General features: G+C 42.3%; 1 protein-coding gene across 4 annotated transcripts in view; it reads left to right on the forward strand.

The window, feature by feature from the left end:
- LUZP1 (leucine zipper protein 1) overlaps positions 1–27,191 on the forward strand; it is a 124,640-nt gene that overhangs the window by 62,369 nt on the left and 35,080 nt on the right. For all 4 annotated transcript variants that reach the window (XM_049774649.1, XM_049774651.1, XM_049774648.1 and 1 more), the window contains exon 2: positions 25,252–25,352. The gene's annotated coding sequence lies outside the window, so the exon portion shown is untranslated. The remainder of the gene's footprint in view (positions 1–25,251; positions 25,353–27,191) is intronic.

A 27,191-nucleotide genomic window follows, 5' to 3' on the forward strand; every position in this document is an offset into this window, starting at 1 on the left:
AGAAAGAACCACTAAGACTGTGTAGTTGGAAATGATTCTGGTTAAGAACTGGGTGCTGAAAGGAGGTAAAGAGATATATATGCATGATACCCCTTGGGGAGAGTGACAGAAGGGGAGAGAATACATGTCTGCCAGAGGTTGGAGAGAAATTGGGGATAACATTGGCAGGAAATGTGCATTGGTGAAGATATGCATGTTGGACCATTGTTGGAAAATCATGAACAGCTTTGTAATTGTATCTCACAGTAATTAAATCAAACATTTATTTAAACAAAACAGAAAGAAAGGTTCTTAGAATGAATAAAAGTCTGTACCTTTTCAATGTAAAAGGAACCAAGATACGAGGCGGAGTGGTGGTACAAGCTGTAAGGCTTCTGCCTTGTGTGCGCTATCCTAGGATGGACTGCGGTTCGATCCCCCAGCGTCCCCATATGGTCCCCCAAGCCAGGAGCGATTTCTGAGCACGTAGCCAGGAGTAACCTCTGAGCATCACCGGGTGTGGCCCCAAAACCAAAAACCAAAAACCAAAAACCAAAAAAAAAAAAAAAAAAAAGGAACCAGGATATAGAGAAGTGAACTTTTCCCAAGATCTTATACCAGATACATCAGATACATCAGATCCGGTGACGTGGAGTCATACAGTTGAGTCATCTTTAAAAAATGTATCCTCTACCTCCAAGGATGCTGTATTTACTTAAAGTATTTTCTCTCTCATCCCTTCCCTTTGCTGTTTTGTGTCTGTGACCGAGGTTACTCACATGCCTGGCTGTGGTACTCACATTTGAAGCTGTGGTACTCGTTGGGGTTGTGCATCAGGCAGGCTGTGGTACTTGCACACTGTAGCCCTGGTGCTAGTGAGGTTTGTGTTCCTTTAGTTGTGGAGCTTGCTGGGGGTGTGTGCCCTTAATTGAGGCTCACAAATTATGGTTGTGGTGCTTGCTTTGTGGTGCACCCTTTGGGGATCACAGTTAGCAGAGCTACCAGGAATACGCTCCCATGGATTTCTTTTTTTGGTTATTTGGGCCACACCCGGTGTTGCTCAGGGGTTACTCCTGGCTCTGTGCTCAGAAATTGCTTCTGGCTCAGGAGACCATAGGGGATGCTGTGGATTGAACCCACGTCTGTCCTGGGTCAGCCACATGCAAGGCAAATGCCCTACTGCTGTGCTACAACTCTGACCCTGCTCTCATGGATTTCTAAAGCTACTGACACAGCTACTCTTGGGCTTTACATTTACTCTTTTTTTTTTTCCCTTCCCTTTACTTAGCCACTTGGTGATTTCCATAATCTTAGGTTTATGAAGAGATGTGGCCTAAGAGGCCTGGGTTGGGAGTCTAGTCACCTGGGTCTTCCATCCAGCCTTTGTTTTCTATTGAAGACCTAATTTCTCCCTTATCTTAAAGGCTGCTCTGAAAAAATTGATCCTTAAGGAGCTTTTTAGCTCTCAGATTCTTTGATTTCATAAATCCTGGAAGGTTCTAATGTTTCATGAAAGCCAGAGCCTTAATTTTTCTCTGATCCAGCATAGATTGTGGATTAGAATTTTATTTACATCGAAGTCTTAGACTAAATTTTATTGGTAGAAGGGTCCCATACCCAGAGGTGCTTAGGACTTAATCTGGGCTCTGTGCTCAGGGATCGCTCCTGGTAGGGTTGGAAGAGCGATGTTGGGATAAAGTCAGGGTTTGTGTGTGTAAGGCAGGTGCCCTACTCGTTGATTGTTGCTCTGGGACCTTAGACTAAAATCTCTGCATGTTGCTGAGTGTGGATTTTATAGGTAGGCCAGTTTAGTTTTTTTTGTGTGTGTGTGGTTTTTGGGTCACACCCGGCGGTGCTCAGGGGTTATTCCTGGCTCCAGGCTCAGAAATTGCTCCTGGCAGGCACGGGGGACCATATGGGACTCCGGGATTCGAACCGATGACCTTCTGCATGAAAGGCAAACGTCTTACCTCCATGCTATCTCTCCGGCCTCTGGTTTTGATCTAAAGAGATTGTCAAAGGTTAAGGCCTACAGGTAAGGGAAAAGGTTTGAAACTTGGATCCTTGAGAAGTACTTTCATCATCCTTGAATAACATGCTTTTCCAGGTCTACATCTTATCTGCTCACACAGTACTTGCTGTGGAAATTTTGAGTCTTGCAAAGAACAAGGAGCTGTGGTGAGGGTTCAGGTCCATAAGTGGTCTCTGCCTTTGGGAGAAGAGTGTGTTTACTCCAAAACCTAATTGGGGGAGACCCCTGAGGACAGTTTTTTAACTTCTGGGCTCTCGCTACTCCCTACTGGACAGATTTAAGCCCCTTCCTCAGTTCTGCCTGATTTAAAAAATCTATAATTTAAGTTTTCCTGTTTAGCTTAGATTTGGAGAGTTTGTTTCTCCTCAAGATGACATTCATACTGCTCTGGGGTAGGCAGCCTACTAATTTTTGCAGGGGCATCAGAGTTCTGCCACAGAGCACACTGATGAAGATGAACATTTTGTAAGGAGAGTCTGACTGCTGGGAACCGTTTACCCTTATGCTTTATTATTCTTTAGTGGGTGTGGTTCCTTCTATTCCTGCTTGAATGAAAAGCATTTAACTGACTTCCTGATCATGTCCTGTCTTGTCCTTTTTTTTTTCAGTTTGTTTTTTCCCTTGGCTTTTTAATTCCCCCCCCCCCCCCCTTTTGCAGCTCAGCCCATTTAAATTGCGATTCTACTCAAGGCAGGAGACAAGATTTTTTTTGTGTCTGGATTTGGAGAGACACTTGAAAGCTTGAATGAGGAAAATAAAGGGGTGACGTCTTTTATCGTGTTCATGGCATTAGGGTGAGGGATAGGGAGCCAACAAAGCACTTCAGACTAGTTGAAGGGTTTGAGGAAACAAAACTTTGGGTTGCTGACAGGGCAAAAATACTGGAAGAATCCTCTGGTTGATAAATAGGTTATTTTTAGTTTGGTGGTGGTGGTGGGGGCGGCGGAGAAAAAGAGTAGTTTCATCAGCATAGTGGAATCTTGCAGTTGTGTTTGTAACTTAAACTAATAGGCTTAGACTGTGCCAGAAAAGTATCTGGTGGCATACTAATTTCCTCCTAACTTTTAGGACTGCCTGACTTAACTCCTGCAGTTCAGTGACTGATTGTGGGGAGGAATTGCCAGAAGGGAGAGAGATGCTGCTGATTGAGATACTACTTGTTTAGGGAGAGAACTTTTATGTTGAGCTCTGATCCCAATCCTAATGCATGTGCGGGCTGTGCTGTAAATGGAATTGATGCTTACATTAAAAGTATTCCCTTGTTGGACCACATAGTGGAAATGCCTTAGAATCTGATTTCCTGTTGTTATTTATTTTTTTCTTAAATTGACTTGGCATTCTCTTTCTCTGTTCTTACTATGCTTTAAATGAATTTTAATTGATTTTAAGCATTTTATATGATTTAGAACACTTTTATTATTGAGTTCCCACTTAACCATCATTATAGATACTGTCTTTTGGTATTTGCTTCTTAGAGACCAGATCCGGAGGTCTGTGTTTCCTTTGAAGAACGTCAAATTGCAAAATATATAAGGCCTTTTAATTTTTCTCTGTGTGGTTTTGGGGCCATACCTGGCAGCACTAGTGTTTACTTCTGGCTCTATGCTTAGAAATTACTCCTGGCAGGCATGGATCATATGATCATATGGGATGCCAGAGACTGCTTGCAAGGCAAACGTTCTACCCACTGTGCTATCACTCCGGTCCCATGTCCTTTACTTTTTAATTTTACTAAGGAACTCAGTGTCGACTGCATGCCATATATGCATGAGACCCTGGGTTCAATCCCTGTTACTAAAAAAAAAAAAAGAATAAAAAGAAATGCACTAGCCTAGGATGGACTGCGGTTAGATTCCCCGGCATCCCATATGGTCCCCCAAGCCAGGAGTACTTTCTTTTTTATTTATTTTTATTTATTTTTGTTTGTTTTTGGATCACACCCGCCAGCTCTCTCTGGCCCCTTTATTTTACTACTTATACTTTCTCATTTCTCTTTTTTTCTTTTTTTTTTTGGTTTTTGGGCCACACCCGGTGACGCTCAGGGGTTACTCCTGGCTATGCGCTCAGAAGTCGCTCCTGGCTTGGGGGACCATATGGGACGCCGGGGGATCGAACCGCGGTCCGTCCTAGGCTAGCGCAGGCAAGGCAGGCACCTTACCTCCAGGGCCACCGCCCGGCCCCTCATTTCTCTTTTTTTATGCTTATTTTTGTTTTGTTTCGTTATTTGCTTTTGAGCCACACCTGGTGATGCTCAGGGGTTACTCCTGGCTATGTGCTCAGAAATCACTCCGAAGAGATAGCATGGAGGTAGGGCATTTGCCTTGCATGCAGAAGGAAGGTGGTTCGAATCCTGGCATCCCATATGGTCCCCGAGCCTGCCAGGAGCGATTTCTGAGTGTAGAGCCAGGAGTAACCCCTGAGTGTGGCGGGTGTGACCCAAAACCCCAAAACAAAAAAAAAAAAACAAGAAGTAAAATAAAATGAGATTTCTCTGTTCCCAAACTTTTGGTCTGTCACCCCCTTTTGAGAAAGGTCATTTAATGCACCTACCTCCAAATCTACCTCCTTATGTGAGCAAACAGCAAACCCCCCCCCAACCCCCGATTGCACCCGAGGCTACTGATGGTCCCTGGATCTTCCCAGCACCCCTAGGGGATGATATTTTTGGGAAAAACTGGTTTAGTTAAGTTACTAGGTCAGAAAAACAAGTTTAGTGGTTCGGTTCAGTTTCAGGTTGGTACTATGTGTTCTACAATACCAGAGGATGGAGCTTTCTAAATGGAATATGTGACCTTTGCCCCTGAGGAATTTGTAATGGTGTGTTTATTGTAGGCAGTGTAATTTACTGAAGAAAATATAAAAACAAGCACAGATTGAACCAACTATGCATAACTAACTCTGTTGTGGAACTATTTGGCCAGTAGGGTTTATGGCTTCATCCTGAGCAAGTTTTTCTCTTGTTTTCCTTTATGCACAAGAATGTGAGTTGGCAGCTTTTTGAGTGTGTTGTTTTTTAGTCTTAAGGATTTTTCTCCTTGAACTGACAATTCCCCCACTCTGGGACAAAAATACAACCTAATGAAAATACCTGGGATGTGTTCAGTGCTAAGTACTTACCTTACACTGTGAGGCCTTGGGTTTATTCTTTGATTCTGCAAGGAAAAAAACACAAAAAGAATCTGTCTTACTGATTCTCATGGAATGAGGAAAAGTTAAGAGGTCATTTGCTCAGTAAAGCAGTAGTTGCTGATGGACTAATTAATTGATAGAGGCCAGATGAATGGAGAGAGAGAGATGTCTCCTCCGGGGCACTAAAGAAAGCCTACCTATTGAAAGTTCTCCTTTAGTGCTTTCAATTTACCTTAATTGCAAATTACTTAAACTGTGAGCTTCAGGAGCTGAAGGTATAGTACACTGGGTAGGAAGTTTGCCTTGCAGATCGGGGCCATGTGTGTTCAATCCCTGACATCAGATATGACCCCCTGCCTGAGCACTGCTGGGAATGATCCTTGAGTGTAAAGCCAGGATTGAGCCCTCAGCATTGCTGAATGGGGCCCCCCAAACCATAAATAAGTATACCAATAAAAATAAAAAGATCTGGGGCTGGAGAGATAGCATGGAGGGAAGGCATTTGCCTTGCATGCAGAAGGACGGTGGTTTGAATCCCAGCATCCCATATGATCCCCTGAGCCTGCCAGGAGCGATTTCTGAGTGTAGAGCCAGGGGAAACCCTGAGTGCTGCCAGGTATGATCCAAAAACCAAAAACCAAAAAAAAAAAAAAAAAAAAAAAAAAGAAAGAAAAAAAAAGATCTTCAGTTTTCTCAGACCAAATGGTTTTGATACTATACTACCTTGGAAAGTTGTAGGGGTTCATTAAAAACAACAGAGTGAAAGCACTTTGAACCATGAAATAATATATATAAGCACTTGGAGCAGGAGTTATCGTACAGCAGGTAGGGTGTTATTCTTGGTTCCAGCAGACCTGAGTTTGATCCCCAACTCTTCTATGGTCTACTGATCACCTCTAGGAGTGATCCTGGAATAAACCTGAGCACCTGGCCACTCCACAAATGATATATAAGCATTCAGTTGTATTATTTGGAGGGTATATACTGAGGGACTAGGATGGCAGAACTTTTTATATTGATCTATTTATTTAAGCACCATCATTACAAACATATTTGTAGTTGGGTTTGTCATTAAAAATAGTATACCCCCTTTCACCAGTGCAACCTTCCCACTACCAATGCCCCCATCTCCCTCCTCCCCATTTCTCTGCCTATTTCTCTCCCTCACTACCATTATCATGATAGCTGTTGGTGTAGTTATTTCTCTGTGTTCACCAGTCTTTGTAGTAAACTTCATAACGTGGGCTGGTTCTTCCAGCTCTCATCTCTATTGTCTTTGGGTATTATTACCATACTGTCTTTTATTTTTCTTAAATCCTGCAGATGAGTGAGATTATTCTGTGTCTGTCTCCCTCCCTCTGACTCATTTCACTCAGTATAATGGTTTTCATGTCCATCCATTTATAGGAAAATTTCATGGCTTAATTTTTCCTAATAGCTGCATAGTATTCTTTTTTTTTTTTTTTTTTGGGTTTTTGGGCCACACCCAGTAACGCTCAGGGGTTACTCCTGGCTATGTGCTCAGAAGTTGCTCCTGGCTTGGGGGACCATATGGGACACCGGGGGATCGAACCGCGGTCCGTCCAAGGCTAGCGCAGGCAAGGCAGGCACCTTACCTTCAGCACCACCGCCCGGCCCCTGCTGCATAGTATTCTATTGTGTAAATATACCACAGTTTCTTTAGCTATTCACCTGTTGTTGAGTATCTGGATTGTTCCCAGATTCTGGCTCTTGTAAATAGTGCTGCAATGAACATAGGCATGCAGAGGGCGTTTTTGTTTTGTTTCTGTGTTCTTAAGGTTTATCCCTAGGAGTAGTATAGCTGGATCATAAGGAAGCTCAATTTCCAATTTTTTTGGAAGAATCTCCATATTGTTTTCCATAAAATCTGGACTAGATGGCATTCCCACCAGCAGTGAATGAGAGTTCCTTTCTCCCCACATCCCCTCTAGCACTGATTGTTTTTGTTCTTTGTGATATGTGCCAGTTTCTGTGGCATGAGATGGTACCTCATAGTTGTTTTGATTTGCATCTCCCTGATGATTAGTGATGTGGAACATTTTTCATGTGTCTTTTGGCTTATTGATGGCCAAATTCATCTTAGTGAATTTCTTATTGGATGGCAGAACTTTTTAGGTTTCATCCCTGACAGACCTTTTTGAGAATTCTGGGTATCTGGATTTCCTTTAGTTGGGATTAATAAGAGATGTATTTAATGTCATTTTAAAGAGGCTTATGTGTAGGTCATGAATTATCTTATTTTTGGGACACAGCCAGTGGTACTCAGGACTTTCTCTTGGGGTGCCAGGGCTTGAACTGAGGTTAGCTGACTTCCTTCATTGAATTGCTCCAATCCCATGAATTATTTATACAGACTTTTTGTTGTCGTTGTCGTTGTTTTTGGGTCACACCCGGCAGCGCTCAGGGGTTACTCCTGGCTCCACGCTCAGAAATAGCTCCTGGCAGGCTTGGGACCACATGGGATGCCGGAATTCGAACCAATGACTTTCTGCATGAAGGCAAATGCCTTACCTCCATGCTATCTCTCCCCATATACAGACTTTTTTTTTTTAATTTTTTTTTTTTTTTTTGGCCATACCCGGTGATGCTCAGGGGTTACTCCTGGCTATGCACTCAGAAGTTGCTCCTGGCTTGGGGGACCATATGGGATTCCGGGGGATCGAAGGCAGGAACCTTACCTCTAGCGCCACCGCCCGGCCCCTCATATACAGACTTTTAAAGTCTGTATAAATGCATGAATATAGGTACTACTCATAGTTTAGCTTTGCTATTGAACACTTACTAAACTGAATGTCAAGCTAAATGCTTACTTTGTGCCAGTTTTTCTACTTTTATATTTCTACCTGAATTCAGAATGTTATTTAAGAGCTCAGGATTTGGGAGGGGGAAATAAGCAAGTGCCAGGTTGAGGTAAACCTAGGGTCTTTCAAAAGTGCCTGTTTCTACTTGATTTCTCTCATATTCCTCGCCAGACTCTGTTGACAGGTGTAAGATATCTTGGAGAAATGGGGGCTGGAGTGATAGCACAGTGGATTGAGTGTATGCCTTTCATGCAGCTGACCTGAGTTTGATCCCCAGCATCCCATATGGTCCCCTGAGCCTGCCAGGAGTGATTTCTGAACAGAGCCAGGAGTAATCCCTAAATGCTGCCAAGTATGACCTCCTCATTCTCAAAAGACATTAAATCTATGTGTAGCATAGGGAATAAATATTAAAAGATTTAAATATTAGTTATTGTAAAGATATAAACAAATGAAATGCCTGGCCTTGATTTTAGTATGCTAAGCTTAATCAAGGTAATAATGGTTGGCTATGGGGGCAGTGGAGGGGGAATGATGGCTGGCTATCCTACAGAGTTCTAGGGTCATTCTTGCTATTCTATTAGCCATCATATTTCTTCATTCTCCTTATCTAGCAGGGATAAATCTGCCAAATTTTTTTTTTTTTGTGTGTGTTTTGGGCCACACCTGGTGACACTCAGGGGTTACTCCTGGTTATGCTCTTAGAAATAATTTCTGGCTTGGGGGACCATATGGGATGCTGTAGATCGCACTGCGGTCCATCCTAGGTTAGCTCATGCAAGGCAAATGACCTACTACTTACACCACCGCTCTGGCTCCAAATTTGCCAAATCTTGTTTTTGTTTTTTGTTTTCTCTTAAAGGGCCACACTGGCTTCGCTTAGGGGCTATGCCTGGCTCTGTGCTTAGAAATTACTCTTGGCAGGCTCTGAGGACCACATGAGATGCCGGGGATCAAACCCAGGTTGGCTGTATGCAAGACAAAATGCCCAATCCTGCTGTACTATCACTCTGGCCCCAAAATTCTGTCTTAAGTAACTCATCAAACAAAAGTAGTCAACAGTTTTGTGGGAAAATAAAAGCTGAGAAATCGCCCCGGCAGGCTCGGGTGACCATATGGGATGCCATGATTTGAACCACTGTCCTTCTGCATGCAAGGCAAATGCCCTACCTCTGTACTATCTCTCTGGCCCCAAGAGTGATTCTTTAGTGCAGAATCAGGAATAACCCCTGGCCATTGCAGCATATTATGGATGCCCCTCCCAAAGCAAAGCAAAGCAAAACAAAACAAAACAAAAAAAAGAGATCACAGAATTAGCACTGGAGACTTTTTCAGTACTTTTTCTGAACTGGCCAAAGGTAAGCACTATAATTGCTTTTGTGTACATATAACGATATTATAACAATCGTGTGTAATATAACAATAATTGTGTTTTATAGAGTACAAAGTACTCTACAACCATTTTTTCTTTTGATCCTTATTATAGTCAAGACCTGCTGTCCTTTTTAACTTTAGAAATGACGGCATTTTAAGTTAGAGAAGAATGATAATTGACAGATTATAGAACTAGTAGACGAGAAAGACTAAGGATTCTGCTGCCCTTTGCACTGTTAATGAGTGTAAATGCTGTTTTGTTTTTAATGCTGAATCCATTGATTTGAGACTTGTTGACAAGCATGATAATGGAGCGATAGTACAATATACAAGATACTTGCCTTGCACATAGCTGACTGAGATTTGATCTCCAGCTACTTACCTATATGGACCCCAAACCCTGCCAGGAATGATTCCTAAGTACAGACAGAGTCAGGAGTAGACCCTGAGCACACCCAAGTATGTCCTTCAAAATAAACACAAAACAATAAGGAATGAAATAGAGATCCAGCCATAGTTATAAGGCAGAAAGAATTCAAGGTGGGTGGGAGATGCAGAGAAGCTGGTGGGGTCCTGATTCTTTCTTCTGTAGCATCTTCCCTGCCTTTTTTTTTTTTTAAATACATTCTTTTTTGGGGCCATACCTGGCAGCACTCAGGAGTTACTCCTGGTTCTACACTCAGAAGTTACTGGCCTAGTGCCGGAGAGATTGCATTTGCCTTGCATGAGGCCAACTGGGGAGGGACCTGGTTCAATTCCTGGCACCCATATGGTCCCCCAACTTGCCAGGGATGATTTCTTTCTTTTTTCTTTTTCCTTTTTTTTTGTATTTTGGGTCACACTCGGCAGCGTTCAGGGGTCACTCCTGGCTCTACACTCAGAAATAGCCCCTGGCAGGCACAGAGGACCATATGGGATGCTGGGATTTGAACCACCGTTGTTCTGCATGAAAGGCAAAAGCCCTACCTCCATGCTATCTTTCCGGCTCCATTTTTTTCCTTTTTTTGCTTTTTTGGGTCACACCCGGCAGTGCTCGAGGGTTACTCCAGGCTTTGCGATCAGAAATCACTCCGGGCAGGCTCCGGGGGGGGGGGGGGACCACATGGGATGCCGGGATTTCAACAACCATCCTTCTGCATGCAAGGCAAATGTCTTACTTCCATGCTATCTCTCCGGCCCCCACCAGGGATGATTAGTTTCTGAGTGCAGAGCCAGGAGTAAATCCTGAGCTCTGCTGGGTGTGGCCCAAAAATCAATCAATCAGTCAATAAAGTTTAAAAAAAATATAAAAAGGGGGCCGGAGAGATAGCATGGAGGTAGTCATTTGCCTTGCATGCAGGACGGTGGTTCGAATCTCAGTATCCATATGGTCCCCCGAGCCCCCCCCCAACACAGTGGTTCGAATCTCAGTATCCATATGGTCCCCCAAGCCACACACACACACCCTCTGCCCACACACACCCTCTGCGCACACACACCCCTGCGCACGCACACACACACACACACCCTCTGCGTGCGCACACACACACCCTCTGCATGCGCGCCACACACACACACACTCTCTCTCTCTCTCTCTCTCTCTCTTTCTCTCTCTCTCTCTCTCTTTCTCTCTCTCTCTCTCTCTCTCTCTCTTGGAACTGAATAAGTCATTTTTTAAATATTTCTTTTCTGAAAACTATCTGGTAAAATTTACACAGGGAAAGAAATTAAATAAAAACATGCAAGGGATGTAATATGAATGGGATGAAAAGAAAATGGAATTTACATTTATTTGTATCAAGCCTTATTATGATATACATATATATGTTTTTTAATTTTGGGGGGCACATCCGTGATGATCAGGGGTTACTCCTGGCTATGTGCTCAGAAATCGCTCCTGGCTTGGGGGCCCATATGGGATGCCAGGAGATTGAACCGTGGTCTGTTCTAGGCTAGCATGGTCAAGGCAGACATGCCTTACCACTTGAGCAGTTCTCCAGCCCATTTTTGAATTTTTTTTAGAGTTTTATTGATTATTATTTGGGGGTGGGTGGGCCACATTTAGTAATGCTCAGGGATGACTCCTGGTTCCGCGCTCAGAAATCACTACTGGGAAGCTCCTGGGACCATATGGGATGCCCAGGGTTGAACTCAGGTTGGTTATGTGCAAGGCAAATGCCTTACCCACTGTGTTATTGTTCCAGTCCTTAATGTTTTTATTGGGGGGGGGGGAGCCCACACTCTGCATTCAGAAATTGCTCCTGGCAGGTACAGGGGATCATGTGGGATGCCGGGAATCAAACCCAGGTCTGTCCTGGGTCAGCGGCCTGCAAGGCAAATGCACTACTGCTATGTTATCACTCTCCCCCCTAAGTTTTATTTATTTAAAGAAAATGCATCACACATTTGATCATAATACATTTGTTTCCAGAAAAGTGAAAGCAAAGGTATTGAAAAATAAAAAGGAATGAAAAAAAAATGGAAGAGAAGAGAAATAAAAAAGAAAAAGTACAGTAGCAAGCTCATTTCTGAAAACTATTGTATTACCAATGATATCATTAATACAATGGCAGAAAGTTTAGTAAGCTCTTGTTATATGTATGGTCTATTAAATTGGGTAATCCTTTAGGAATGACAGAATTAAACAAATGAAGTTGTCCAGAAATCCAAAGCTATAATACTACTTATTTTTGGGGCATATACTCAATTGCAGGGCCTCCTAGTTCAAACATGGAGGCTGGAATTGTTGGTGTGGTTACAGCTGCCAGGCTTTCCTAGAAGGAAGAAAGAAATGGGGAAGGGTGCCTGCACTCACTCCACAAAAAAGCCCTGGTGATATTAGCCTCCAAACCAGCATACCTGAAGTGTAGTCAGATTAGTGCCCAGGGGCCGGAGAGTTAACACGGAGGTAAGGCGTTTGCCTTTCATGTAGAAGGTCATCTGCCTTTCATGTAGAAGGTCATCGGTTCAAATCCCAGCGTCCCATATGGTCCCCCGTGGCTGCCAGGAGCGATTTCTGAGCCTGGAGCCAGGAGTAACCCCTGAGCACTGTCGGGTATGACCCAAAAACCACATTTGTTTCCGGGGATTCATAGAGGGTCAGTGATGAGGCAGGCCAGCGGGGAAATGGTGGTTCTGGGTGATGGAGGCACCAAGCATGGTTTTGGCTGGTTGGGGTCTTGGCCCACCCTCTTCTCCTGAGATGTTCAGCTTTGAGCTTCGTGGACTGGTACAGCCGTAGTCTTCCATGGCTCGGTTTACATCTGGTTCTAGAAAAGAGTGAGTCTATGGAGCTGGCTCAGTTCAAATATAGCAACTGCATTTGTGATTTTTTTTTTTAAACCACGTCTTGTAAGGCTCAGGCCTTATTTCTGGATCTACACTCAAGGAATCATTCTGGGGCCCAGGATGCTGGGGATTGAACTTGAGTTGGTCTGTGTGCAAGGCAAGTGCCCTACAAACAGTATTGTCATTTTGGCTCCTTACTGTATATATATTTTTCTTTTTAGGTTTTTGGGCCACACACGGTGGTATTCAGGGATTATTCCTGGCTCTGTGCTCAAAAATTACTCGGGACCATATGATATGCCTCGGGACTATATGGGATGCCGGGGATTAAACTCAGTTGGCCATGTGCAAACCAAATGCACTCTCTACCTGCTATGCTGTTGCTCTGGTCCTTTATCGTATATTTTTATTTGATTCTTAAGGCAGCCCTCTGAAGTTTTAATAAAGATTAACCCAGATTCTTTGACTTCTAAGACCAAGTATGCTCTTGTTACTATAGTTGGTTGCCTGGGCAGTTGGCAGGGTTCAGAAGTAGTGTGAAATAGAGAAAAAAGGCAATTTTCTGGGGGCTATAAAATGGAAATAAACTTGCTGGTGGTAGAAATTACAATTCTCCCCTCCCCCATGTGCCTAGAGATTAAAATGGCAGCAGATAACCTTTGAGCTCAGATTTTATAATATGTGTATAATCAAGTATCCTGTTCCTGATAATAATAAGGGACTTTATCTTTCATGATAGTAAGGTATATAGGTACACTTATAAACGTAAACTTTCTAGATTGATTTTGCAGTATTTTTTAGAAATCAGTCCCAGGGCAATAGCTGAGTGGGAAGGTAAAAGATTGAAACCATTGTGTGACTTTCAGCTTGTACATGCTAGAATAGAGTGCCCCCATTAAACAAAATATACAAACACTGTTTTCCCCTAAACATTTCTCTTTAACTTGAAACCTGACTTTTGAGTAGCCAAACTTTCTGAAAAGCTTTCTGTTTGCTACCTTTACTGCCTCACTCAGCCTACTGGAGTCTGTCTTTTGCCCTTAGGATTTGTGTAATATATTTTTCTAAGGTCTTCAATGTCCTCCTTGAGGTTGCTTTTTTTGTTTGTTTGTTTGTTTGTTTTGGGCCACACCCATTTGATGCTCAGGGGTTACTCCTGGCTAAGCTCTCAGAAATTGCCCCTGGCTTGGGGGGACCATATCGAACCTTGGTCCTTCCTTGGCTAACACTTGCAAGGCAGACACCTTACTAGTGTCACCTCTCCGGCCCCTGCATTTCGTTTTTGTTTTTATTTTTTTGTGGTGTGAATATACCTGGCAGTGTTGGGAGGACTCTGTGGTCCCTTGGGTTGAACCCAGGGTGCTCTCATGTAGAACATGCACTTAAGCCCAGTGAGTCACCTCCTTGTCCCTCTTTTTAAGATTTTTCTCAACAGTGTTGACACTGTTGTTCATTCCTTTCTTCTGGAAACAATTGCAGTTCTTGGCTCCAGTGATCTAAAACTCGTATCCTTCCTCCCATGTCTCTGTTGTTTTTGTAGGATCATTCTCTAGTTTGTGGCTATTATGTGTTTTACTCTCTTCCAAGTCGTCATTCTTCTTATAGTAATCACTCCACCTGTGTGATCTAAAACACTTCCTGGGCTCTAGCAACTACACCTCAATGTTCCTGAGTCACATTTGTCTCTGACCCAGCTCCCCTGTACAATAGCCAGACACTGTTCCAGGCACTTGGGAGAGAGTGATGAACTAGATAGATGGTAGGGGCAGGAATTAAAAGACAAGTATAAATAACAAAATACCACATAGCATTAACTAGCAATTATATGTTAGTGGTTTGAGAGTTACTTTAATGGACTGATTAAGGGGTTACAGAGGTGGTAAAATTTAAGCTGCTACTTCAGTGACCAAAAGTCATCCGTCTAAAGGAAGAGGGAACAAAAGGATGTGCAAGAAATAAGTGAGGAAGGGCTTGAGGGCTATGAGATGATTTGTAACCATGTTGGGTGTTGTAGTAAGAAGGGAATATATTAGACTTACACATTAGTCTGTTTGTGGTTTGGCTATTTTTAAGCAGGAGAGTCTTGAACTGACCAAATTCTAAGAAACAAAAATTTCCACTATTTGGAGAGTTGGACCATATGGGGAGAGTTGGAAACAAAAGAGATTGTAAGCAAGGCTGTTGGAACTTGGCAGGTCGAGAGTCCAGGAAGTTGGTCTAGGATGCTTGGTGGTGGTGGTGGGTCTTAGAAAGCACAGCGGGGCAGATTGAAGAGAATTTGGGAGTAGAGATGATAGAACTTGCCGATGAATTTACATGTGGGATATGAAGGAAAGAAACTTCCAGCAGCGTATGCACATCTGCCATGCAGGTGAAGTGGTAGGTGCACCTTACTGTCACAGGTGTATGTGAGCACCTCAGCCAAACATGTGTGACCTCTGGGTCACTGAAACAACAACAGGAAGAAAGGAAAGAGAAAGAGGATTGTAGGACAAAATTACATTTTATTTTATTTATGGGGGAAGCTAAGAATTTATGGTTATGTGTTATCCTTTAAACATAGACAGAGATATCAAGTAGGCTGTTAGATAGACTTCTGGAATTCAAGGTGGTCACTGCTGGAGATAATTGGAAACTGAAAACCGGAAAAATAAAAAAAGGGGAAAAAAAAAAAGGAAATAGAGGCTTGAGAGATAAGTGCTGCTTTGCAGGCAGCCAACCTGGGCTCTATCCCTGGCATCCCATATGCCACCCCCCACCCCCCCAGCTTGCCAGGAGTGATTTCTGAGTGCAGAGCCAGAAGTAACCCGAGTGCAGTAGGGTTGTTACCAAAACTTAAAACTCAAACCCACCCCCCAAAAAGAAACCATTAATATTTAAAATTACTTCAAATCATGGAAGTGGTTGAAAACTACTCAAATCATGGAAGTGGATGAACCAGTGAAGTACAAAGACGACCCAGGAAAGTATGATTTACTGAAACCAAGAAAGAAGGTGCTTTAACAGAGTAAGAACATTTATTTGTGATTAGCACCATTGAGAGGTTAGATAAGGTAGACAAAGAAGTGACCCATGGAATTTGGCAATATGGAGGTTTGGGGCCCTGATGGGAGCACATTAAGTGAAACGATGACTATTTGTTTTCTCCTTGTTACACCACCAATTGACGCCAAACAACACATTATGCTGTCACTACACCCAAAAGCTATGTCTTTACTCTGCTCTTTCTGACAGCCCAGTGGATTATATGTTGAGCATTTCAGAAACTTGATTGGCATGAGAGAGGAGGTCAGGAGGAGTATAGATGGCTCTCCAGAGGTGTTTGTATGAAGAGAAGTAGAAATATTGGAATTGACTGGGGTAAACTGGAAAGTTTAATGTTGGTCTTATTTGGTTTGGCTTTTAAGGGGGAAAATTCTAGACTTTTCTCAAATGTGGTCTCTGAATCAACCTGGTTATCTGTCATAAATTCTGTATTTTAATTCTAAACCTGTCAGGTTTCTATAATCCTGGCCTCTAACCCACACCTTTTCCTTGAAAGTAAAAATTGGGGTAGATGATAGTGGGGCCACACCTGGCCTGGCTCAAGGCAGTATCACTCAGGTATTAGTCCAGGCGGGCTACCTGCCCTACCCACTCCGGTCCTGAAAAACCTTTTCTTCTTTTTTTTTTTTTTTTCTTTTTTAAAATGAGCTCACCAGTTGATTGTATGCACACTTGGGTTTGAAAGCACTGTTTTTTTTTAGAGGGTTCCGCAGGGTATTTGTGATGCAGAACCAATTAATTTCTAATCTGTCTGAGATCCACATAGTTTACTTCACTGGTGACTCACTCTGAGTTCATCAACACCCTTAACTGGTGTAAAACTTAGTTGAGAAATCTACTTAGAATGTGCTTAGGCCCTGTTTGCAGAAATGTCAACTCATTACACCAATGTCTAAATACTTATTCTTAACTGTGTGCTTTAAAAGATAAGTTTTACTCATGTTGGTAAGTGGTAGTACTTTATATATCATTGTTCTTGAGCATATTTATATTGTTTTCTTTCTTTCTTTCTTTCTTTCTTTCTTTCTTTCTTTCTTTCTTTCTTTCTTTCTTTCTTTCTTTCTTTCTTTCTTTCTTTCTTTCTTTCTTTCTTTCTTTCTTTCTTTCTTTCTTTCTTTCTTTCTTTCTTTCTTTCTTTCTTTCTTTCTTTCTTTCTTTCTTTCTTTCTTTCTCTTTCTTTCTTTCTTTCTTTTTCTCTTTCTCTCTTTCCTTCCCTCCCTCCCTTCCTCCCTCCCTCCCTTCCTTCCTTCTTTTCTTTTTTGTGGCCACATCTGAAGGTGCTCAGGATTTACTGCTGGCTCAGGGATCATTTCTGGCAGACTCGGGAGACCATATATGGTGCCGGTGATTGAGCCCTGGTTGGCTGCATTTAAGGCCTGTGCTCTACTTGCTGTACTATCAGTCCAGCCCCAAATATATTTGTATTCTGATGGGCATGAGTCTGTAAAGACAGGAAATGATGATGTGAGAAAAAAGGGAAAGTTGCAGAGGAAGAGAAGGAATTAGATCCAGGAGGGATATGAAAGGATGGAGAGAGTACAATGGCCCCAGTTGCTTCTTTGTTGTCAGTCATGGGGCCGATGAGCTTTGGAGGTTTGAGAGAATTAAACATTGTAAGTCATTTTTGAGAGTAGAAAAATTGAACCTACTAGGGGAAACATGGGATTCTGAAATTGAGGGACTTGTTTGAATTTTCTATTGAAGTAGGATTCTGAGGGAACTGTCTGCAGTTTGTATTGCTAATAGATGAAGTAGTTGTGTTTTCTCATGAAACACTACTTAGCTGCTTTGATGTAGACCTGGAGGGGTTATTCCATCAATTTAATGATGGACCAGAGAGATAGTACAGGAGTTAAGGCACTTGCCTTGCATGCAACTGATCCTGGTTTGATTCCTGGCACCACTTAAGATCCCAGAGTACAGTAAGCCCTGAATACAGCCAAATGTGACCAATCCTACCCCCCAGGAATAGGTTTACTGGTAAGTTTTATTAGTTGCATATGAAGTGGTGTAGGGCACAAGTGAGTTGAAGGTGTTTTTAGATGACCAAGTATGCAGAAAGGAGAAACACAGAGGAGGGAGGCATATAATTTATGTTGAATTAATGTCTCTTATTTAATTGGGGCCACACCTGCCTGTGCTCAAGGCTTACTCCCGACTCTGCACTCAAGAATCACTCTTGGCAGGGCTTGGGGACCATATAGGGTGCTGGGGATCAAACATGGGTAGGCTGCATCCAAGGCAAGAGCCCTACCCACTGTACTATCTTTCCAGCCCATCTCTCTTTTATAAGATGAGAACTAGTATGTTTCAGAGAGTTGCTGTAATTCATAGAAAGTGCCTAGAATTGTATCTGATATTAAGTGCCCACCATCATCTCTTTTTTTTTTATCTTTGTCCATATTGAAGCTAAAGTGCTCTCTGAAATGTACACATCCTACCTCTGTGTGTCATACAAATTATTTCCTATATGGCTCAGTGACCCAGATCCCTAATTTAGCCTCAAAGACTGTGTATAGCTCTCTGCAGCCTCACTAACTTCATGTGTTGACTTGTTCTCTTTCCTTTGGTCACACAAAACTAAAAAAAAAAAAAAATTAAATTAAGTCACCAGGAGACAGTTAAAAAGTTGTCGAGTTTCAGTCATACAATGTTCCAACACCCATTCCTTTACCAGTGTTCATTTCCCGCTACCAATTTCTCCTTTCCCTCTTGTCTCCCCTCATTCCCCAGCCTGCCACTATGGCAGACCCACACCCCCCCTTTTCCCCATCTTTCTCTCCTCTCTTTTCTTTTAAGCACCAGGATTTACAATACTGTTATTGAAGGGGTATCATGCATATCACTTTACTTCCTTTCAGCACCCAGTTCTTGTGTTGAGTGCTCATTTCTAATTGTTGTCATAGCGATCCCTTTTGTTCCTTCAGCCCCTTCCTAACTATCCTTTCTCCTCATCATTTCTTTTTTTTTTTTTTTTGCAATCCTGTTTTTGTTTTGTTTTGGGACCACACTAGTCAGCACCCAGGAGTTACTCCTGGCTCTGTGCTCAGAAATTATTCTTGGTAGGCTCAGGGGACCAGATGGGATGCTGGGGACACCGGGATTCAAACCAACCACCTTTGGTCCTGGATCGGCTGCTTGCAAGGCAAACGCCGCTGTGCTATCTCTCCGGGCCCTGATATATCAGTTTTTTTTAAGTCATTCATCTATTGTCGGACACTGGTTGCTTCCAGTTTCTGGCTATTGTAAATAGCACTGCAATGAACATAGGAGTGCAGAAGGCATTTTTGTATTGTGTTTTTGTGTTCTTACAGTAAATTCCTAGGATTGGTATTGCTGGATCATAAGGAAACTCAGTTTTCAGGTGTCTTTTTTTTTTTTTTCTTTTTTCTTTTTGGTTTTAGGGTCACACCCGGCAGCGCTCAGGGCTTAGGGGTTACTCCTGGCTCTAAGCTCCTGACAGGCTCAGGGGACTATATGGGATGCCGGGATTTGAACCACCATCTGTCTGCGTTCAAGGCAAATGCCCTACTTCCATGCTATCTCCCGGCCTCAATTTTCAGTTTTTTTTTTTAAAGGAATATCTATATTGTTTTTCATAAAAGCTGGACTAGACGGCATTCTCACCAGCAGTGAATGAGAGTCCCTTTCTCCCCTCATCCACGCCAGCATTGGTTGTTCTTGTTCTTTGTGATGTGTGCCATTCTCTGTGGTATGAGATGATACCTTATTGCAGCCAACTTTCTTAAAGCTAGTGTGAATAACTGACAATTTTAGAGACGTGGTTCTGCTGCTAAATCCCACAAACATGGGCTAATTGCAAGGAAGTCTAGTCACAATTATAGACTACTTGTTAGAAAAGAGAACAGCAGAGCCAAGTGGCAGCCCTTGACGGATGACCTATTTTTAAATAGATACCCTCATCTGAAACCATCCATATTAATTGCCTATTAATAACTTCTTCCAAAGGGGCTTAGAATTTAAGCCCTTCCTTTCCGATCTTCAAATTTGTTTATACTCAGTTTTTTGTTAGGTAACGCTTCTTAGATAAAATGGGAAGTATAAAGATTCCTGAGATCGGATCATCAGCCATGACACTAGAGATGAGTACCAGAGGTTAAGGCACCTGACCTGTGTTCCCATTCCCCAGCATCCCATTAAAATATGACCTCCTGAGCAACACCAGGAATAGTTACTGAGTTCAGAACCAGGAACCCTGGGCATCACCAAGATTTTCTGTCCCAACCTAAAATTATCCTTAGAGAATTATAAAGGGAAAAACATTATTTTAGCAGCCCTCATAGATAGATTGAACTTCTCTATTATTAGCACAATTTAAAAAATTTGTCGGGGCCAGAGAGAGATAGCATGGAGGGAAGGCGTTTGCCTTTCATGCAGAAGGTCATTGGTTCGAATCCCGGCATCCCATACGGTCCCCTGAGCCTGCCAGGAGCGATTTCTGAGTGTGGAGCCAGGAGTAACCCCTGAGTGCTGCTGGGTGTGACCCAAACAACCAAAAACCAAAAAAAAAAAAAAAAAAGGAATTTGTCTTGAAAAAGAGAATTTCCTTTTGAGTCTTTAATTTTTTTTCGTGTCAGGGTTAAGATAAGGGCCTTTATAGGAGGCATGTGCTCTGAAACTGAGCTACATTCTTTGTCCATTAATTTGTTCTTAAGACATCGCAATAGTAGGCCAAAGAGAACAGCAGGTAAGGTGCTTGCCTTACATGTGTCTTATCGTGGTTTGATCTCTTTAGTGCATATGGGCGCCCTGCCTTGCCAGGAGTGATCCCTGAGCATAGAACCAGGAATGCTCTGAGCACTGCTGGGTGTGACCTAAAGCACTTATCCCTACTTTTTCTTTCTTCCTTTTTTTTTTTTTTTAATTTTTTTTTTAATACTCTGGGGCTGGAGAGATACCTCAATGGATATCACTATTGGCAGTGATCAGGGAACCATGTGGTAAAGGAGATCTCTTATGCAAACCATGTACACAGCTTCACATTGAGCTACCTCTCCAACCTTGGAAGAATTCAAAATTTGTTCAGCTTATGAAACAGACCCAGAGACTATATAAGACTGAGCTCCAACAGGATTTTCACAGCAGAATTCCTATGCAGGCACCTTCATATCAGAAGGATACATCTTCCTCTTGTTTTCTCACTTTACTCAGAAAAGGACAATTTTTCTTTTGGATTTTTTGCCCTGAGGGCATGAAGGGTAGGGAAGAAGGGAATGGGTGGGGTGATACTAAAAACAAGGCTTACAGAGGCTGGAGCAATAGCATGGAGGTAGGGTGTTTGCCTTGCATGGAGGACAGTGGTTTGAATCCCGGTATTCCATATGGTCCTCCCCCGAGCCTGCCAGGAGTGATTTCTGAGCGTAGAGCCAGGAGTAACAACCCCTGAGCCCTGCTGGGTGTGACCCAAAAACAAACAAACAAACAAACAAACAAAAACCAAGGCTTCCAGAAATTGACATATCTTCTGCAGCTTTAATTTTGCACCACCTCTCGGTGAGTGTCGTGAACTCAAGCAAGAGTAGTGTGTAGTTGTTAACCTCATGATGCCTTGGAATTGAAACCTGGCAAATAAAAAATGTTTTTTTTTCCCCCCTTTCAATTTCTTGGTTTAATTATAATAACCGATTTTTTAATATTGTTGCTTAAATTGCAATATTTGGGTCATGTTAGAGTTGTCCTTTGCTGATGAATTTTCCCTCTTGAAATGGCTCTTAGTTTCCTAGTTCTGGAATACATGTGAATATTACATTATGAGGACTCAGTGATCTCCTTCCATTCCCCATTCTTCCCTCTTCCCCTCTTGTTCTAGAAGGAGCTTTGTCTTCTGGTTCTTATGGACAGGGAACTGGGCTTGCTTTATAAATGGAACTTCAGCTGGTCCCCTCCTATGTCAAAGCTCCAAAAATAAAGAATTCATCCCATGTCGTTCCCTTCCTTTCAATAATTTTTTGGGGGCCCAACACCTGGAAGTACTCAGGACTTACTCTTGGCTCTGCATTCAGGTGGGCTCCTGATGGGTTTAGGAAGTCATATTGATGCTGGGGATTGAACGTAGGTCTGCTGGATGCAAGGCAAGGACCCTACCACTGTGTTCTCTCTAGCCCCACGAAGTATTTTGTTTTGATCTGTATTTAAGAGTGCTTTGTCTTGCATGTGGCTGTACTAATGCTTTTCTTCAATGTGACTTCCTTTTCTCCTCTCTAGCCCCCTTTTCTCCCCTGGAAACTGAGGTATTTGGACTCTCCATGACTTGAGAGGGCATTTATTTCTGACTAGACATACACTCACATACCTACACCCTTATGTGTGTCTTCAGCCATACACAAACTTAGTAAAAAGGAGAAAAGAAATAAATGACATTTGGAAACAAAGAGAAGAAATCATTTGCTGCTTGCTTCCGTTTTTAGAAATAAGAAGAGGGACTGGAGAGATAGGGCATTTGCCTTGCATGCAGAAGGATGGTGGTTTGAATTCTGGCATCCCATATGGTCCCCCGAGTCTGCCAGGAGTAACTTCTGAGCGCTGCCGGGTTTGTCCCCCCCAAAAAATAAAAAACAAAAAGAAAAGACAAAGGAAGAAATAAGGAGAAAACATAGATAGTTGAAAAACCAATCAGCATTTTATGGAGGGAGTTCTTGTTTATTGAGCTTCAGGTACTGCATCCATTCTGTTTTGGTAAGGAAAGCCCTCTGAGCCATAGGAATATGTCATTTGACATTATTAGTGGATGCTGGCAAGCAGCTTTTAGCAGGGGTATTGCTGTTATAGTCGGGACTATGGAGTTATTATGTAGCCATATATAAGAATTTGGAATTTATACACAACATCTAGATTTGTAGGTTAGAGTAAGGTTATCTGTGTGCATGCACGTGTGTAATATTTATGTACAGTGCATGGGAAAGACAGGTGAGAAAGAGCAGACCTATGGGCCAGTCCTGAATAGCGACCATACTGACTTATTCTACTTTGATGGATTCATTTTTTAAAAGCATATGTGATAATGTAGCCTGAGCGATTGATTCTCTTACAGGTAGGATGCTTGCCTTGCACATGGCTGGTCTGGTTCAATCAGCACCCAGCACTCTATGGTTCTCTGAGCCTCCCGTTTATCTCTTGAGTATAGAGCTAGGAGTAAGCCCTGAATGAGCATTGCTGGGTGTAGCCCAAAGAGAAAAATGGAAGTAAAAAAAAAAAAAGCCTGCACATGTGGTATTAAGAGAAGCTAAATGTCTCCCACATCCACCCAAGCCATTTTTTGGATGCTACCCCCATTCTCATTATTTTTTTTATTTTCTAATGGCTTTCATCAACAGTAATTCTATTTTCTTTTATTGCTTATCAGTATGTCTTTCCCCTTGAAGTGTCATTAAGGACCGTCTTGTTTTGTTTTGGGGCCACACCCCACTGTGCTCTGGATTTATTCCTGGTTCTGCACTCAGGGATTATTCCTAGCAGGACTTGGGGGACCAAATAGGGTGCCTAGGATTGAACCAGGGCAGCTGCATGCAAGTCTACCTCTCTGGCACCTCATCTTTATAAGTTTTTTTTTTTTAAAACAACAACAACAACAAAACCCAAAACAGCACTCGGGGCCAGAGCGGTGGTGCAAGCTGTAGGATGTTTGCCTTGCACGTGCTAACCTAGGATGGACCATGGTTCTATCCCGACATCCCATATAGTCCCCCAAGCCAGGATTGATTTCTGAGTGCATAGCCTGGAGTAACCCCTGAGCGTCACCAGGTGTGACCACCCCCCATAAAAACCCAACTCCTCCCATCATTTTTATTAATTTTTTTTTTCTGTGGTGTCAGTGGTATGGTGCACAGAGCGATGTGTGTCACTTCTGGTGGTGCTGGAGTTGGGGGTTGTGTTGTGTCAGAGGCTGAGTCCAGAACCTTATACATGCTTTACCACTTGAGCCACATCCCTAGCCCTACATTTTCTCAATTTCTTGTTGCTACTTTTCTCTTTTAAAATTTGTATTTTAGTCATTGTGATTTATAGTACTGTCATGAAACTTGTGTATATACACAACGAAATATGTCTGGGCTTTAAGATAAAGTTGTGCAGTTTGCTGCTATGTGGGTGAAACAAGCGGGGATTATGGTGAGTGAAGTCAACGGAAGAGAGGGGAAGACACAGAGTGATCTACTTCGTATGTGGGACAAAAGAAACATAGTAAGGGAATACTAAAATGATCCAACTCAACAGAATCTGTGAATTGAGGTGACTTTAGTGGAGAGATGGAGGTCAGGGCTTAAAGAGAGGGTTTCCTGAGACCTTTTTTTTAAAATCTCAATTGTAGCTTTCTAGCTCTCTAGGTGGCCAAAGCAGGATGGATTATATATGAGATTATTTATAGATTAAAGGGACTACCAGCCTATGAGGCAGGTCACATGGTGCTCTGGGATAGATGAAAGCTAGATGGCTCTCATGAAAGGGAGACAGTTTCTAAGGTTCTCTTCCTAAAATTAGGTTTATTTCTAGCTTAGACACCATCTCTCTGTTTCACCCAGATCACTCCTGTAACCCTTCACTACTTTTAGAAGGAACATTGAGTAGGTTAGTAGGCTTTTCAGTTCTCCTGTAGAAAGGTTGTTGAGTTATAAAACTAGAGAGTAAAATTGAAGATAGAGCGGCATTATTTTTAGTTCAAATTCAGATCACTTCTGAGGAGTTGAGAGAGAAGGAAGCCCCTGTCTCTTGAGTACAGAGCTCAAAGTAAGGAAATAAGGAGATATTATGTAGATAATAGAATAGATGGTACTGCTTAGGTGTGATTCAAATCCTCCACACACCCCCTTAAATCCTGATTGCTATTTATTAGCATGTTGTGCTATAAGTCTGGGGGCAAGTCATTTTGGAAGTGGAGATTCTTTATAAGGGGAAATGTTGTTATATTTGTTGTTCTTATTTATTTAGGTTTTTTTTTTTGGGGGGGGTCCACACTCGGTGACGCTCAGGGTTTACTCCTGGCTATGTGCTAAGAAATCGCTCTTGGCTTGGGGGACCATATGGGACACCGGGGATTGAACTGAGATCCATCCTGGGTCAGCTGCATGCAAGACAAGCACCCTACCACTGCGCTACTGCTCCGGCCCTATTTATTGTTTTATATAAGGCATAAACTATATTGGAGTATGAGTTAATACTCAGCAGAGTTTGGGTTATTTTCTTACCCATCTTCTAGGTCATCTTATTTTTAGTAGAATCCCAACTTTAGCCCTAAGCATTTGTGTGTAGGCTCACCCTTTCCAAGTTTCCTTCCTTAAAATGCCTCTAACTAGTTGGTGTCTTTTAGATCCAGTTGTAAAATATTACAATGAATCTTTCGACTATCAGGGTCTGTCAATTTAAGGAAAGACAATGTTGCAAAGAGGAAATTTCTTGGCCAAGAATTTCTCCTTTGTGAGAGATACCACTGGCAGCTTCCTTCAGAATCTTGGTCTCCCCCTGGCTCTCGCTCGTCTTGTATCTGCACTGTGTGTCTATGAATATATGGGGACAAGCTTATGGATCAGCCCAGTCTTGGTGTGATTCATGCTTTACCTATCGTGTTCTTTCTGTTTTGATTCTCTTCAGGTCAGGAGGCAACTGTCATTGAAAGATAGTGACTGATCCTGAGACAGCAAGCATCAGGGGAGCAGCCAGAGGGATTGACAGCAGCTTAAATTACCTAAATGGTAAGTATGTTGTACAAGGAAATCTGGGTCTTGGCTGGCTTATGAAGTCTATAATTTCCCACCATTGAAGGGGAGAAAGGAAGGAACGTCACTATTTGCTGCTTTTCTATTATGAACCAAATACCAAGCTAAGTACTTCACTTTTTTTTTTCTCATTTAATTAGCTAGTTAACCAAACAAGGGTCATCACGTGAAATTGTCAGCCTTCAGAAATAGGGCTAGCTACTATTTACCGAGTGCTTATTATACGTCAGGCACAGTCCTGTCCAACAGCTTTTTTCCTTTTGTCTGATATATCTTATCTCAACATTTTCACCAAATGCTATGAAGTAATTGCTTGTTATTTTACTAAAAGGAAATGACCTTACAGGAGTATTAAATTCTCCCAAGTTCACACCAGTTACTTAAATTGTAAGACTGGATTTCCAAAGGAACCTTTAATTTTTTTTTTTTAAGTTATATGATAGGAGGCCGGAGAGATAGCATGGAGTTAGGGCATTTGCCTTGCATGCAGAAGAACGGTGGTTCAAAATCCGGCATCCCATATGGTCCCCCGAGCCTGCCAGGAGCGATTTCTGAGCGTAAAGCCTGGAGTAACCCCTGAGCGCTGCCGGGTGTGGCCCAAAAACAAAAAACGAAAAAACAAAACAAAACAAAACAAAAAAACCACAAACAAAAAGTTATACGATGATAAACGATAATGTTTCTTTTTTGAGAAAATTCTTCTTTGGTTGAACCTTTGACAGAGCACAGCTTCCTTCCTTCCTTCCTTCCTTCCTTCCTTCCTTCCTTCCTTCCTTCCTTCCTTCCTTCCTTCCTTCCTTCCTTCCTTCCTTCCTTCCTTCCTTCCTTCCTTCCTTCCTTCCTTCCTTCTTCCTTCTTCCTTCCTTCCCTCCCTCCCTTCCTCCCTCCTTCCCTCCTTCCTTCCTTCCCTCCTTCCTTCCTTCCTTCCTTCCTTCCTTCCTTCCTTCCTTCCTTCCTTCCTTCCTTCCTTCCTTCCTTCCTTCCTTCCTTCCTTCCTTCCTTCCTTCCTTCCTTCCTTCCTTCCTTCCTTCCTTCTTTCCTTTCTTTCTCTCTTTCTCTCTTTCTCTCTTTTTCTTTCTTTCTTTCTTTCTTTCTTTCTTTCTTTCTTTCTTTCTTTCTTTCTTTCTTTCTTTCTTTCTTTCTTTCTTTCTTTCTTTCTTTCTTTCTTTCTTTCTTTCTTTCTTTCTTTCTCTTTCTCTCTTTCTCTCTTTCTCTCTCTCTCTCTCTCTCTTTCTCTCTTTCTCTCCTTCTCTTTCTCTCTTTCTCTCTTTCTTTCTTTCTTTCTTTCTTTCTTTCTTTCTTTCTTTCTTTCTTTCTTTCTATCTTTCTTTCTTTCTTTCTTTCTTTCTTTCTTTCTTTCTTTCTTTCTTTCTTTCTTTCTTTCTCTCTTTCTTTCTTTCTCTCTTTCTCTCTTTCTCTCTTTCTCTTTCTCTCTTTCTCTCTCTCTTTCTTTCTTTCTTTCTTTCTTTCTTTCTTTCTTTCTTTCTTTCTTTCTTTCTTTCTTTCTTTCTTTCTTTCTTTCTTTCTTTCTTTCTTTCTTTCTTTCCTTCTCCTTCTCCTCCTTCTCTTCTCTTCTCTTCTCTTCTCTTCTCTTCTCTTCTCTTCTCTTCTCTTCTCTTCTCTTCTCTTCTCTTCTCTTCTCTTCTTTCTCCTTTCCCTCCCTCCCTCCCTCCCTCCCTCCCTCCCTCCCTCCCACAACTCACTTCTGGCTCTGTGCTCAAGGATCACTCTCAAAGCCAGGGATTGAAGCTGAGTCAGCCATATGCAAATACTTTACCTGCTGTTTTTTTCTCTGTGGCCCCCATCATTTAACTG

The sequence above is a fragment of the Suncus etruscus genome, chromosome 6 (genome assembly GCF_024139225.1).
Source record: "Suncus etruscus isolate mSunEtr1 chromosome 6, mSunEtr1.pri.cur, whole genome shotgun sequence".
Classification (NCBI taxonomy): Eukaryota; Metazoa; Chordata; class Mammalia; order Eulipotyphla; family Soricidae; genus Suncus; species Suncus etruscus.